The sequence below is a fragment of the Sapajus apella genome, unplaced genomic scaffold (assembly GCF_009761245.1).
Source record: "Sapajus apella isolate SASKATOON/1434 unplaced genomic scaffold, GSC_monkey_1.0 scaffold128, whole genome shotgun sequence".
In the NCBI taxonomy this organism is placed as follows: Eukaryota; Metazoa; Chordata; class Mammalia; order Primates; family Cebidae; genus Sapajus; species Sapajus apella.
In genome coordinates this window covers 3526348-3541583 of record NW_022437068.1, presented here as the reverse complement: position 1 = coordinate 3541583, position 15236 = coordinate 3526348, and the positions used below count along the sequence as shown (strand labels likewise).

At 47.4% G+C, this 15236-nt stretch overlaps 1 long non-coding RNA gene across 1 annotated transcript in view; it reads left to right on the top strand.

Annotated features, from left to right (window-relative positions):
- LOC116539357 overlaps nt 1-14527 on the top strand; it is a 14816-nt gene extending 289 nt beyond the window's left edge. Inside the window, exons 2-3 of the long non-coding RNA XR_004264014.1 lie at nt 14250-14254; nt 14514-14527. This is a non-coding gene — a long non-coding RNA (uncharacterized LOC116539357). The remainder of the gene's footprint in view (nt 1-14249; nt 14255-14513) is intronic.
- Nucleotides 14528-15236: the final 709 nt, after the last annotated feature.

The following is a 15236-nucleotide window of genomic DNA, read 5'->3' as shown; positions in this document are numbered from 1 at the left end:
GGAGGCTGAGGCAGGAGAATTGCCTGAACCCAGGAGGCGGAGGTTGCGGTGAGCCGAGATCGCGCCATTGCACTCCAGCCTGGGTAACAAGAGTGAAACTCCGTCCCAAAAAAAAAAAAAAAAAAATGAAGTTCTTACCAGTCATGTTACAACATGGATGAGCCTTGAAAACATTGCATTAAGTGACAGAAACCAGTTACAGAAGGCCACCTGTTGTATGATTCCATATATAAAATATGCAGAAGAGGCAAATTGATAGAGACACAAAGTAGATCAGTGATTGCAGGGAATGGGAGAGTAGAATTGGGGCTAACTGCTAAAGGGTATGGGATTTCTTTGGGGATCATGGAAATGTTCTGGAATTAGATAGTGATGATACTTGCACAAAATACTGAGTGTACTAAAAACCACTGAAGTTTACACTTTAAAATCATGACTTATATTTTATATTAAGTGTGAAGGTTGGTTAGAAGGGAGCAGCCCAGAAATGAATGGCTGGGTAAGAACATAAGGGGTGCATGGGATCTGTGACTGACCTTATTTGTCATACAAATGCCCTGTTTATGCATTGGTTGAATGTCCAGCACTTGACCTCCAAGAGCCCAGCATGGATGCTCCAGAAGTCAGCACTTTTCTGGGTTTGCCTCAGTGTGGAGGAAGTAGTCAGCCTCCAGCCTGCCCAATGAAGAACGCTCCTGCTCTCCAGGGAGCTAGAGCTCTGCCTAGATCAGAGGTGAAGAATGGCATACTCTGGTAACAGGAAAAAAAACTCCTGTGTGGAAGATAAAAACTGGTCAGGAACTCAGAGGAGAAAATGGGGTTCCAGGATCCGTGAACTGAAGAAGGACCATGCCATTTAACTCCATCTCCCCTAGAAGAAACACTTTGGTAAGAACACCCCTCTGTGTGCGCCGAGCTGTGAGGCTTACGGATTCCCTTGATAACATCTGAAGTGATTCTGCCACTGTCAGTGCCCTCCTGCTGGTGGCTTCTTATTGCAAACACCTGTGACTCTGCCTGCGGTGGTTCTCTGGCTGCTGGAGTAAGCTCAGCCCAGGCAAAGGGCAGGCTGGAAATGCCTGGGAGTGAATATCCAGAACAGCCCTCAACCAGAGATGGCAACTGGTGCATAAATACCCCAGCTCCCTCATACCTCATGGGATGAGGGTTGGGGAACAACAACTTCTCAGAAGTCCCCAGCAGGATTGAACCTCAGTTGCCCACAGTGGTAACTTGCTCATTAGTACCATCATTGCTCTCTCTCACTTCCCTGTGTGTTTATCTTGGCTTCTGGATTACCTACCGACTAATCCACTTGCATGGAAATCTTAGTGTCAGAGTCTGCTTCTAGGGGAACCCACACTCAGAGAAGAGTTAACATTTATTGAATGTTGACTATCTTACAGGGATTGTGCTGAAGTTTACATAGTGTCTCATCTATCCTTACAAAACCTCTGAGTTTGGCATTATTATACTGACTTACCAGAGGTCTTAGCCAGCTCAAGTTGCTGTAAAAAAACTACCTAGACTGGCTGGCTTAAGCAACATACATTTATGTTTCACAGTTCCAGAGGCTGGGAAGTCCAAGATGAAGGCAGCAGCAGATTCAATGTCTGGAGACGGGCTGCATCCTAGTTTGCAGATGGCCATCATATTATTGTGTCCTCACATGGCAGAGAACAAAGAGAGAAAGTAAGCTCTGTTATGTCTTTTTATAAGGCACTAATCCCATCCATGAGGATTCTATCCTAATGATCTAATTACTTCCCAAGGGCCTCATCTCCTAATGCCATCACTTTGGGGATTAGGATTTCAACATATGAATTTATTGGGAAACACAAGCATTCAGCCCATTGTACCAGATGAAGAAACTGAGGCTCAGAGAGGTGCAACAACTTGCCTACATTCAAACCCAGGCTCAGCCAGTTTCCAGTCGAATCCTCTGCAGGTTCATATTATGCCATGAACCTCCCTGTGTGTAGGCTTAGTCTAAATCTCAAATAGATTTTGTCTTGAGTGCTGATTCTGATTGCACACTGTGTTGAGAAGGATTCTGAGGCACCATCCCAGCTCTGCGGTCAGGAGTGGACCTTCATCACTGGTGTCTTCCCAGCTTATCTTTCTCCTTTATTCTGGAACATGGCTCCTCTCTAACTCATGTGGTTCTCTGGGCTGCCAGTTCTGGTAACCAAGAGTCCCCCTGCCACTGAATATATGAGCCCAGCTGGCCAATCAGAGGCCTCCCCTAAAGTTTTCAGGATGGGGAAGGGGAGCGTGTTGTCCATCTTACCCCTGAATCATGAACCGGGAAGGAGGTAACCTCAGAGCTCCCAGCTGCTGTCCCCAGGAGCCCTGCCTAAGAGAATGCTTGCAAACATGCAGATACTCAGAGGAGAAATGAAGAAGAGAGAGAGGTGTCCACTGAGTTTCCCAGGAGGACACAGGGGCTATGCTGCTGCCTGCAGCTTCTTCTTTGATTTTCTGAGCTACTCCAGTACCCATATAACAAAACCCTTTTTGTTCAAGCTGGTTCACCACTTCCAACAAAATGAGTCTTGACTAACACAGAGTGCCACCACTGATTAGTAATGTCTGCCTTGGGTGAGTGAGTGGGGAGCAGAGGTTCATACAGCATATATTTCTCATTTCTGGCTAAGAGTTTGTCTGAGACAGTGAACGTGTGATTAATATTCTTTAAGCAATGAGAATATTACTTATCAAATCATTAACAAATATCTATTGAGCACGTACATGCACATGGTCCTGTGCTAAGTGCCTTGGCACCATAAAACAAGAAAGGTAAACAGACTTCACACTGAGCATCTACCATATGCTGGTTGCTTCACATGTGTGCTCTATAATTTCCTCTAACCATTGTAACACCCGGGCCTGAATGGTTTAATTATCCCCACTTTAAAGAAGTTGAACCGAGGATCCCAGCTAATTGTGGGCAAACCCTGGCTTTTGATCTCTGGTCTGAGGCTCTTTCCACCACATCCCTCAGTCTTTCATTTCCTGAATTATTCCATATACATTGATTCTGGATAATTATAAAAGCAATCGCAACAATGACAACAAGAATAAGAGCTGACACTTACATAATCTTTACTACACATAAGGCATGGTTCTAAGCCCTTTACTCATACTTAACTCACTTGGCCATTTCCAATATTAAGCAGAAAGGCAGGAAAACAGATAAATCCCATGCATTTGCTAACTTCAAGGAGATCATGGTCTAACAAACGAGACAAATGCCTAGATGGGTAATTGATAATTTCTTGTTCATGTCCACACTCTCAACCCAAAGAATGTCAAGACTCAACTCAGGCATCACGTCCTCCAGGAGAACCCCCCCGGACTCCTGTCTGATGCCTTCCCTGGCCACCCATGGCTTCTAGGTGCTGGAAGTCCTGACTGATTCATCTCTAACATCCAGTTCCCAGCACAAGACCTTGCTACAGGGTGCTGGGAGTATTCGCTTCATGACTGTATGTGGGAAGTCCATGGGATGGGTGGAGGCAGGAGGAGATGCTGACTGTCCCTTGGGGAGGGGGTTCACAGAGGAGGCTCCATCAAGGAGGGGTGCTGGGTCAACTCAGAGGCGAGAGACACTAGGCCACTTCCATATTGGGAGGGCTCTGATACCATGAATCATGGAGAAATAATGTCACAAAGTGGCATATTTTAAACAGTTCAAATGAGTGAATGAAGACTTTTAACAACATAACCCCGAGGCACAAGAAAGTGTATGTGAGGGATTGTGGGCGACGGAAGATCCGCCGGGGAGTCTTGGCCAGCAAGAGGGTCCTGACCTGAAAGAAGGGGTGCGCAGAAATAAAGAGAGACAGAATAGCTGGGGTCTGGAGGACTGAAAAGGCAACGCCTAAACAGTGAATTAATTTTTGTCCAGGGTCTCAAATATATACCTTAAGATCAAAGGTGTTTACACAATCAACAATAAGAGGAATGGAAATTTACAAAATATAGGATCACGAAAACAATCTTAAGCATGACATTCAAGGATTATAAAAGTGGGCAGGTGGTATGCTTTATCTGTTTTTACCAAAACACACTTGTGAATAACAATACCCAAGAGTCACAAGCTAAGCCATAAAGTCATTATCTAGGGTTCAAGGTGGTCATGCGGATAAGGTAAAACTTCTTGAAAAGTAAAGTCGTAAAGGTCATGCAGAGGCCTAGTGGAGACATAATGTCTGACAAAACCACACGACCCTTGCCCAAGCGGCATCGTAGTCAGAAGTAGAAACCTTTGCAACATCAGTCATTTCTTAGTTCCTTCTTTCCCATAGCTCAACTGCCTCCAGCAGGAAACTGTGTTTTGGGCTCAAGCTCACCGTCTGGTGAGGCCCACACATTAGGGGGCCTTACACAGGAGCGATCCCCACAAGGGATGTGTTCCTGCAGACCTTGCAGAACACAAAACTCATAATTCAAGACCAACATGGCCAAGACAGCGGCCACTTCTGCTTATGGCTGGTGTGGCGCCACCGTGTGGCCACAGTGCAATCCAACTCACAGTCCCAATCTGCCTGCTATGAAAGTGTCACCTGACACTTGAATTTCCTGCCACTGCTTAGTGTGTGTGTGCAGGGCGGGAGATAGCGGGTAAGAAGATTTGTATTATTTCCAGTTTTGTATTTAAAATGAGACTTCATTAACATTTTAACACAACACTGCCTCAAATTCACATAAAATGTAACCCCCATCTCAGGAATATCACCAGTGAATGTGTGAGGGCCCTTGTGAATGGGAGGATGGGACAAGTTACCACTCTCCAGCCCCTGACAGATCCTGCGAGCTGCCATGCTCACATTGTTCCATGGTGACACATCATCCATACCCCCTTTCCCACTGGGTCCAGCCCCCAGGGCATGGAGGCATGAAGCCAGGGTGGCCAGGTCCCGCCACACAAGCAATGTGCCACGCAGCCCTGGGGCACCACCCATGTGTAGTAGCAATGACCCAGGGACAGCCCCGTCAGAGGCAAACCCTTGATCTCAGGCTCCCTAGCGGCCCTACATCTGTCTTGAGTTTTGGATCCAAGACAGCATCTCAGACTATTCAATCACTCATCCAATGAATGAATATTTGTTGAGCATTTACTACGTGCTGGCTACTGCTCTGATGCCAGGAAAGTTCATGCCCTATCTTGTGTCAAATATTCACATAGCCCATTTGGGCAGTACTAAGGAAGTCCCAGGTCTTGGAATTCCTTGTGCGGGGAGAGAGAAATCATTCAATGTTCAACAATATTTAAAAAGCACCTCCTACGTGCAAGGAACTGTCCAGCACCTCCTACATGCAATGAATTGTCCTAGGCACTAAGCAGTGAGCAAACCAAGCAAAGAACCTGCCCTCGTGGGGCCGCCATTCTAGCAGTGAAAACATAAAGTAAACAACATAAATAAGTAAAATACACCAGACTTCAGCAATTCTATGATGCTGATTCCCCCCTGACATTTAACATTTCTGAAATCAAAGTGTGTCCTACATTCAATGGTATCTTAGTCTTATTCTGCCATTTAATTGGCATGTTTTTTCTTTCTTCATGGTGCATAAACCAGCAACTCATCTTGCTACTGATGACATTCGAATTTGATGAACTGTGCAGTAAGTTAGACCATGTTGAGAAATAAGGAGAAAGCCAAGCAGGGAGGGAAGGTGGGGTGTTGTGGAGGGTGGCTGCATTTAGACAGGCCTGGGAGAGAGGCAGAAGGTGAATTTCAGCAAGTACCTTCAGACGGTAAGGGAGGGAGCCACATGACGTTTGAGGGAAGAGCACTGCAGCAGAGGGAACAGCATATGTGAATGCCTCAGGGCAGCAGAGCTCCTGGAAGAGCGGGAAGGCCTATGTCACTGTAGGTAAATGAGTGAGGGGAGGTGAACAGAGGATGAGTTCAGAGGGGGAACAAAGGCCAGGTTACGTAATCTTTAAGAGCTTTGTGAGGACTTTGGTTTTCATTCTGAGTAAACTTCCACAGCAGTATTCATCTTCTGACATCCACTTTGCAGATGAGGAAATGGAATTCTAGAGAAGATTTTTTAAATATCCCAGACCAACTCAGGAAAGTGATGGAACCTAGATCCCAAGCCAAATCTGACTCTGAAGGCTATGGTCTGTCTCAAGCGGGCAGATGAGTGAAAAGCACACGGGAGACGAGAGCGGGTGGTCAAGGGCCCAGCCGGGCAACAAAGCCTCAGCTGCAGGGGAGATGGCATGGAAGAGGCTCCGAAGTCCAGGCCGGTGGGTGGTGTGACTAGGGGACAGCTTCCTTGGAATCTCTCTAATAGAGTCCCTCCAAATTCACGCAAGGAGCACCCCTTCAACATGCAGTTCTTGCAAGGAGCTCTGGATTAAATGAGCCTGATTGTCAAGGCAGTGATGCCACCAGAACACGAGTGTTTATCTTGTGGCTCAGGCACGTGCGTAAATACGTTTAACAATTTGTGGCTAGTTTATGTAACAGTAATGCCCTAATAAGCCAACTCACAGGACTATCTTGGAGACTTATTAAGTATTAGGAGCTCCAAGTTGGATGTGTGGAACATACAGGATTTCAGCAAATCTTCCCCAGCCCCTCAGGTGTAAGTAGACAGGGAGGGAACAGAGGGTTGCCCACATCCCAATCCTCCCTTCCTCTTCTCTCCCTCGCTTCCACTCTGGAGCAAGGCTGAATCTTGCCAGTTTGAAGATCACAGGCCTCATCTGTGGATAGTGGCAGATGGGACAAGCCAACCATTCCAGAACGTTTCCCTTTTGTAATAGATTGATTGTATTAATGGCCTCTCTGTGTCTGCATCTCTCTGCAATATGACCTTGCAGCTCCTTGCATAAAAAGGGGAGTCTGTTTCCCTGTCACTTGAATGTGAGCTGACTTCCTGGCTTGACTTGCCAGGAGAAAGTGACAGGGGTGACTATGTGCCAGTACTAAGCCCAGGCCTGAAAGGTGCTGATGGCATGCTTCCTCTCACTCTCATGCCATGAGAACAAATCTTTGGTAGCCTGCCGGAGGGTGCTGAACCAAGTGGAGGGGAGCCCAGGAGTCCCGGCATACATCCTGCAGTAGTCTGCAGCCATCTGACCTCCAAACAAGGCAAAGAGCTCAGGGCAGACTGGCAGAGCTGCCTACCTGACTCCCAGCTGACCTCAGATATCTGCATGGACCCAGCACAGACCAGAGGAATCACCTGGCTGATCTGTAGACCTGTTGTCTCATAAGCAATGTTTACTGTTTTAAGCCATTGAGTTTGTAGTGTTTGTTACACAGCAGTAGCTAACTGACACACTTCTGTTCTGAAGTAGTTCTTGATGGGTGGGAGTGGTGTGACTTAGGATGACTTAAGATATAAGGTCTCATTGTCCTTTTCTTCTTGGCAGTGAGGAGGAAATAGTACTTCCAAGGATCTCTGAAGAAATGTCAGGATATTTGTATGTTATGGTAACAGGATAAAAATGACCAAAAATGACTGTGACAGGAAGAAGAAATGTAACAGGAAACATGTGTCAGGAGGCAGCCTTCACTGACATGAAGTTCATGCACATCTTTTTCCCCTGTAAGCAATGGGGATACCTGTGTAAGCAAATATGCTAATACTGATGATGTAACAGGCTCCCTGGCACTGATGAGCTCACCAGATCCCTGCTGAGGTGGGAGGAAGTGAGTATCCTTGCATCTGTGTTTGCTGATACACATTGAGAAGTGGCCAGGCTTGCTGTTGCTGAGACCTCTATTGTCATGGAAACTTCCTCAGCAAAGATTGCAATTATGGAAAGAGGGAATGAGATGGAGAGGACTTTTTGAGTTTAACAGGAAACTCAGTGAAAATGTTGGCCCTCCAGCAGCCTAGATCAGGTTTTGGTTTGTTCATTTGTTTGTCTGTTTTTTGAGACAGAGTCTCCCTCTGTCACCCAGGCTGGAGTGCAGTGGTGCAATCTCAGCTCATTTCAACCTCTGCCTCCTGGGTTCAAGCGATTCTTCTGTCTCAGCCTCCTGACTAGCTGGGATTACAGGTATGTGCCACCACACCCAGCAAATTTTTATATTTTTAGTAGAGACAGGGTTTTGCTATGTTGGCCAGGCTGGTCTCGAACTCCTGGCTTTAAGTGATCTGCCTGTCTCAGCTTCCCAAAGTGCTGGGATTACAGGTGTGGGCCACTGCACCCAGCCTAGGTCAGGTTCGTTTTCATGGCATGAGAGTGAGAGGAAGCACACAAGCCTCTGTCAGGCCAGGGCTCAGAACTGGCACACAGTCACCCCTGCCACATTCCCCTGGCCAAGTCAAGTCAGGAAGTCAGCTCGCATTCAAGTAACAGGGAAAGAGACTCTCTCTTTAATGGGAGGAGCTTAAAGGCCACATTGCAGAGGGACTCTGACACAAGGAGATCCAAAGAGAAGGCACCAGCTACTTAAACTTTCTCAGTTTACAGATTTCTTCACTTTCCCCTTGCCAGTAGGTGCTAGCATTATCATTTCATAGAAAAGGAAACTGAGGTTCGAAGAAGGGAACTGTGCAAGGCTCACAGCTGCAAGGGGCAGAGCGGAGTCCTTAGGCTCCAGCCTCTGTGTCTCACACTCTCTTGGGAGCTAGGGGTTCCTGAAGTGATGGAATCAGCTTGCAATAGCCTAGTTCTTCAGCTTAGGGGTAGATGCATGGGTGTTCGTTCATTGCATTACTGTTTCTCCTCTGTGTGTGTCTGGGATATTTTATAATTGTATAACTTTCTTAGAAGAAATGGAACGTAATTACCTTGTGTTGTTTACCGAACCACAGATGCTACATTTTGAGTCCACAGTATATTTTTTATGAGCATCTTTGTGCAATACTCATAAAAATTGAGGAAAACAGCAAGAAGGAAGAAGGGAAAAGCAAAGAGAAGGAACAATCCTGGCAAGAATGGGGCCAGTCGGCCACATTGGCCAGGGGCGCCCCAGGCTTTACAGACCAGGTGCCTGAGACACTCTAGCAGTAAGGGTCTGTGATGCCCTGATTTCAGTATTTGGGCCTGTTTTCTGTGAAGAGTGGTTCCCAGGTTGGGAGGAAAAGGCTTCTGGCAGCCTCTGTCTGTGCTCTGTGGGAGGTCCCCGCCTCTTCAGGCCACACCACCCTGTCCATCTGGCAGTGCCCAAGGCCGCCTTCTCACTGCTGGATGGGCCGGCAACTTCCTGCCCCTGGGAGCAGCCCGGACCAATGGATGAAGATAGGGGAGTCAACATGCCAGCTCCCTTTCCCCTCAGATACAGCACTGAGTTCAGGTCCTCCCTGGCTCTCGGCACATCTCCATGGCATTCCGCTCCAGTTGCCTGTGGAGGTGGCTGGCGTCTGAACTCTCTTGGTGGGCTGTCTTCCCCTCCCCATCTCACTAGGCCCTCTCTTAGCAGTGCACCCTGCCTTCCCTCCCAAGGAAAATGCCTGCACTTGCATCCCTGCCTCAGGGTCTGCCTCTGAGGGAGCCCGAACCAAGACAGAGGAATATTTTCAACAAGGCACAGCGTTGCTTCTGAGATCCTCCCCTCCCTGCCCCTCTGAACTGAGAACCTCTTCAGCAAACCACCAGGAAGTCCTGGCATGCCACCCTCTCTGCACAGGGGCAGTAGACAACACTCGGCTTTTGAGGCAGCTGACCTGGGAAGAACCTCCAGCAATTCCACTCACCAGCGTTGTCACCTCCAATAAGCTACTTAAGGTCTCTGGACTTCGATTTTGTCACTTGTCAAGGAGGAAGCCCTCCTCCTGCTGTGTAATGAGGATTCAAGGAGAGACACATGGACTCACCCTGAACAAACAAGGACACTGAGCAAAACCTCAATTTATGATTTTAAAGATGTCAAGAAGTATTACCTTAATACACATGTCACAAAAATCCTTGTCAGACTCTGTTCTGATTTACTTGCTATGTAGGTCACATAGCAAGTAAATGCCTAAAAAGTACAATTTAATGATCCTTTTGTAAATCTGCTCTTCCCCTGGGCTGGAATGATGTTCTGGAGTTTTAAGTTAGACGAATGCTGGTACCCTACCTAGCTGGAGGAGAGACGTAAATTATGGTACACTGTGGATTCCTGTTTTTTGAGATGGAGTCTTGCTCCGTCACCAGGCTGGAGTGCAGTGGTGCGATCTCAGCTGGCTGCAGTCTCTGCCTCCCAGGTTGAAGTGATTCTCCTGCCTCAGCCTCCCAAGTAGCTGGGACTACAGGTGCTCACGTGGTATACTGTGAAAAGAGCTCTAAGAGATGTCTGTGGTGGGCAGTTGTGGGGTTTGGCTGCGGGATTCCCCACAGGGCAGTTCTGGGACCCTCATTTCTCTCCAGAATCTGCCCCTGCTCACTCCAGACCTTCTGGCCCTCCATGGGTGGCCATGTGACTCAGTCTGGGCCAATCAGAGCTATTGATCCCCTAGCCACAGTGATTGGTTCAAGAACCAGCATGTGACCCACGCTGGACCGATGAGAATCAATTCTGGGACCTTGCGTGGTTACTGGGAGAGAGAAGCTGTCTGCTGAACTTAGGCAGGGTAAAGGCAGGGGCTGCTGGGCGCTCCTTGCGAGTGAAGCCCACATGAAGGAAGGCGGGATGGATAGACAGCTAGAGGCAGGGGCCCAGCGGCACGGTTTAACCCTTCGCCTCAGCTGCCTTGCAAGCCTGTGTCTAACACCTGAACTTTTCTACTACATGAGCCTGTGAATTCTCCTTCTCTTTTTTTCCCCCCAAGCCATTTGCTCCAAGAGTTCATGCCTTATGTAAGGTCTGTACAAGTCACAAAGAAGGCACGGGGAGGAGGTTAGCACTGCGTGAAAGGGACTGGGAAGCCTTCTGGGGAAGGGAGCCTCTGATTTTAGGCTTTGAGGCTTGAAAAGAAGTTTGTTCTTTGGAGACCAAAGCAGGGAAGGGCATTTGAGGCAGAGGAGATCGCACACAAGGGCGTGGAGGTGGAAACTGGCAGTGCTTCTGTGTGGCTGGTGTACCGAAGATGAGGCAGGGGTGTGAGCAGGGGCCAGATCGTGGAGCTTGAATGCTAGGTTAGGAGGCTTTTCTCCTGTGGGAGGCCTGGGCGGGGGTTAGAGGTTTGCGGGGCTAGGTGAGATGGTGGGAGTAGGGGGAGGCAGAAGCCTGAATGTGGTAAGCAGAAGAGAGGGTGAGTCCAGATCTTGCTGGGGCCGTGGAGACTTAATGAATGTCTCCTGCAGAAAGTATCTCCCCATCCCCTGCAAGCAGACATCTTAAGGACTTAATGTCCTAAGATTTCAGCTGGGAATGCGTTCTGTGAACACATGGTAAAGCTGATGTCTGAGGTAACCTGGACAAGCTAATCATCTGGCCCACCTACACGGCCAAATCTAATTAAATATGTGTTCAGCATATATGGGGAAGAGGAGTGATATTGTCTAAGGATGGGGAGAGGAATATGTGAGTAGCAGTTTCGGCCTCTGCTCCACTGCTTGAGCAATTGCACTCAGGTGCCAATCTTGCACCCCTTGCCCACCCCTGTAAGGCAGCGCTGCAGGTACTGAACCACCCTCTTAGAAGTTGCTGGAGTCGCCTGGGCACAGTGGCTCATCCCTGTAATCCCAGCACCTTGGGAGGCCGAGGCAGGCGGATCACAAGGTCAAGAGATCAGACTATCCTGGCCAATATGGTGAAACCCCCTCCTCTATTAAAAATACAAAAATTAGCTGGGCATGGTGGCTCATGCCTGTAGTCCCAGCTACTCAGGAGGCTGAGGTAGGAGAATCGCTTGAACCCAGGAGGCAGAGGTTGCAGTGAGCTGAGATTGCACCACTGCACTCCAGCCTGGTGACAGAGCAAGACTCCATCTCAAAAAAAAAAAAAAAAGAAGAAACTGGGGCCTACCCTCTGTGGAGTTCCCTGTGGAACAGCCTCTTCAAGGGTCTCAACCCCACCTCAGTAGCTTCTCAAAGCTATGCTTTCAAACCCACATGGTTCTCCCAGGGACATTTTAGCAGTGCTTAGACATTGGTGCCTTAGATACCTTCTGACTCTCTGTCCCCTTCCTCTAGTTCAGGGGTCAACAGGAGACCCCTAAAACTCAGGGACTGGCACCAAAATGCTGAGTGGGTTGCCTGAGGCCACAGAGCCTGGAGTTGACCTCAGCTCCTTCTGACACAATGTGTGGTCTGGGACCAGCACTAACATCGCTGGGAATATTATTAGAAATGCAGAATCCTGGGCCCCACCCCAGACCTACTGAGTCAGAATCTGCATTTTAACAAATCTCCAAGTGACCCATATGCACACTGAAGCTTAAAAAGTAGTGCTGCTGGCCAAACAAAAAGAAGAAAAATGCCAAAAAACTAACTTTGGTTGGATTGAAACAAGGAAATTAGAAAGAGTTATTGTTTCTCTTCTACACATTCCAAAATGTGGTTATATTACTTCTGTAATGAAAAAAAAATAAACGCTTAAAATTTAAGAAAATCTGAGACACAAAATTACACAATGTCATAAAACTAGTAAATTATGAAGTGGTTATTTGCATTTAAAAGCAGGTCCCATTTACAGTCTGTTATTGCTTCTTGCTTTAATTGTTCTTTCTTGCTTTCTTATTTCTCCTCCTTTCCTCTCTTCCTCCCCCACCTTCATCCTTTCTTCTAAAAGTGCCCCAAAGACAGAAGCAGAGGTGCTTCTGAAGGCAGGCTCGGGCCTTGCCCCCTTGGGAATGGCTGGTGCAGGGAAGGGCATCTTCTGTCTGCAAAGGGAGCATATTATAATACAGGTCTTACCAAAAGTGAATGGGGTGAATATTTCCATGTTTACTGAAATAAAAAACAACAAATGATTTAAGTGTTAAGTGTGATTTGTGCCTTACCTTTTCTCCCTGGTGATCTCCTTTCGTTAATTCTTTTTCTGTCTACACAGGATGAAGGTCCCTTCCGTTTCCCAAATTTCTCAAGGTTTTTAAGCCCCCAAACTGCTGACTTCAGACTTGGCCTCTTTGCCTAGTTTACTCTTACTTGTCCTTCAGCCCTCGGTATGAATGTCACTTCTCAGGGAAGCTTTCCAAAACCCTTTAGTCCTGTATCAGGCAGAGCTCTTGATTGCAAGTGGTAGAAAAACAAACTTAAAGTGTCTGAAGTCAAAAAGGGGTGACTGTTGGTTCAGATAATGGAAAAGCCCAGCTAGTATCTGGCTTCAGGTATAGTTAGATCTAGGATCTCAAATGACATTGCCAGAAACTGCTTAATGACAAATCTCTCACCTTTCCTCTGTGAGGTGCCAGGCTTAAGCAAGCTCTCCCCTGGGGCTCCTATGGAAGCTCCAGATATTTGAGCTTCCGGCTTAGAAACCCCAGTTGAGAGAGAACAACCCTCTTCCAGTTGTCCCTGCAAAAGTGCCAGAGTTGAATCTCATTGGCCTGACTTAGGTCACATGCATATCTTTGACCAGTCATTGGAGTGGTAAGGGAATGGAGCGTTCCCATGAGCTGGGGTCATGTGCCCACCCTAAACTCCTCCCCATCTGAGTTACATGGACTGATGGAAGGAAAAAGTATGTCCCTGAAGGAAAATTAAGAAGATGAGGTCATGAGGCTGAGTGGGCAATACAACAGCAGTTAACAACAGACCTCCGGTTACAAGGTTTCATAGTACCCTGTAATTTGTCTTTGTAACATTTATTGGCTTTTAAAAACTATGTAGTAATTTGAGTGGTTCCTTGATTAGTGTCTGTCTCCACTGAGATTGAAACCCTAAGAGTAGAGATTATGTGTGCTCACAGATAACAGTATCCACGATGTCAGACACAAAGTAGGTGTCCATGAAATATTTACTGAATGAGTGGACTCACTCCAACTGCTTTAACAACAGCTCTGTTTACTCACATTTACTAGGGACGATCTGGAATGCTGGCAATCGGCCTCTCCATTTTAAATCAGATTTAACCACTGACATAGCCAGAACCTCTGTCCCAGCTGTGCCCTGGGACAATCTGTACCAAGGAAATGCTGTTCTGCCAAACTGGGGACATCTGCCACATAGCTGATGGCAACTAGAAACTTGTCAGGAAGTACAGCCCCTGGGGTGGGTTGGCAGCAGACAGGGTGAGGGGAGGGGGAGATTTTGGATTCTTCTGCACTGTAGTGCCTGGCATCTGAAAGAAGGCTGTCTCCAGCCTCACAGCTTCCCTGTATGGTAGTGTGATTGCATTTGTTTATTTTAGGGAAGAAAGCGAGGTTTGGAGCAGCACACAGTTCTCCCAGCTTATAGCCGGTAGAGCCAGTACTTGAATATAAGTCTTTCAGACCAACTGAGGTTCAAACCCAGGCTCTGCCATCAGCTTGCTATGTGACCTTCAGCAAGTGTCTACTTCTGGGAACCTCAGTCTCCTCATCTGTGAAATGAGCCTGGTTATTCTTACCTGAAGAAAGTGCTTGGGATGGTATCAGCTCTGTGCAGCATGCAGAAGCCCTGGGCATGCAGTAAACACTTGCCTTCCTCCCTTTTGTAGAGATCGTTCCAGCTAATGCCTCCCTGGCAGTAACTGAAACAAAGAAGTAAGCTAATGGGGAATGATGCCTGGGGATTTCTTTGCATTCAACTAGAAAATGAATGACCACACCTGACCATGGGACACACATGTCACTCAGGACACAGTCCAGAAAGCATCCTGCCTAAGGGTGGCGCCAGGCCCTTCCCATCCCAGAGTCTTCGCAGTAGTCAGAGAGCTGATTGTGTTTGGTCACCAGATGACCACTGAGGTCCAGGAGATGAGAACCACACTTGCATTGCAATGTGAGCCTAGAGACTCATGCCCATAGATGCTAACGCTGCTTATAACAACAGCTCCGTGGGCAAAGCCCGGGGTGCCTGCAAGGTACATACCCAGTTACAAGAGTCACTGCACATGGGAAAGCCAAGCATTATGACGTCTCCATCAGACACTTGTCATTCCTTCGTGGTCCTCCCAGTTCAGACCTAATTCACCAATCAAGGGTCATTTTAATATAAACAGTATTGCCTGGCAACACAGCTGACATTCAACCTCTATGTGGTTCTAGGATTGACAGAGCTGGTAAGTTAACCCAAGGTCAAATTTATTCTTAAAAGGAGAAAGCGTTTCTTAACCGTTTATCCACAAATATTTACTGATGGCCTCCCTTCACCACATGTGTGAGTACACGTGCATGTGCATGCATGTACACACACACAGACACACACACACACCTGCCCTTTCCTTGAATCCTTTGTTCTCTCTCCATCT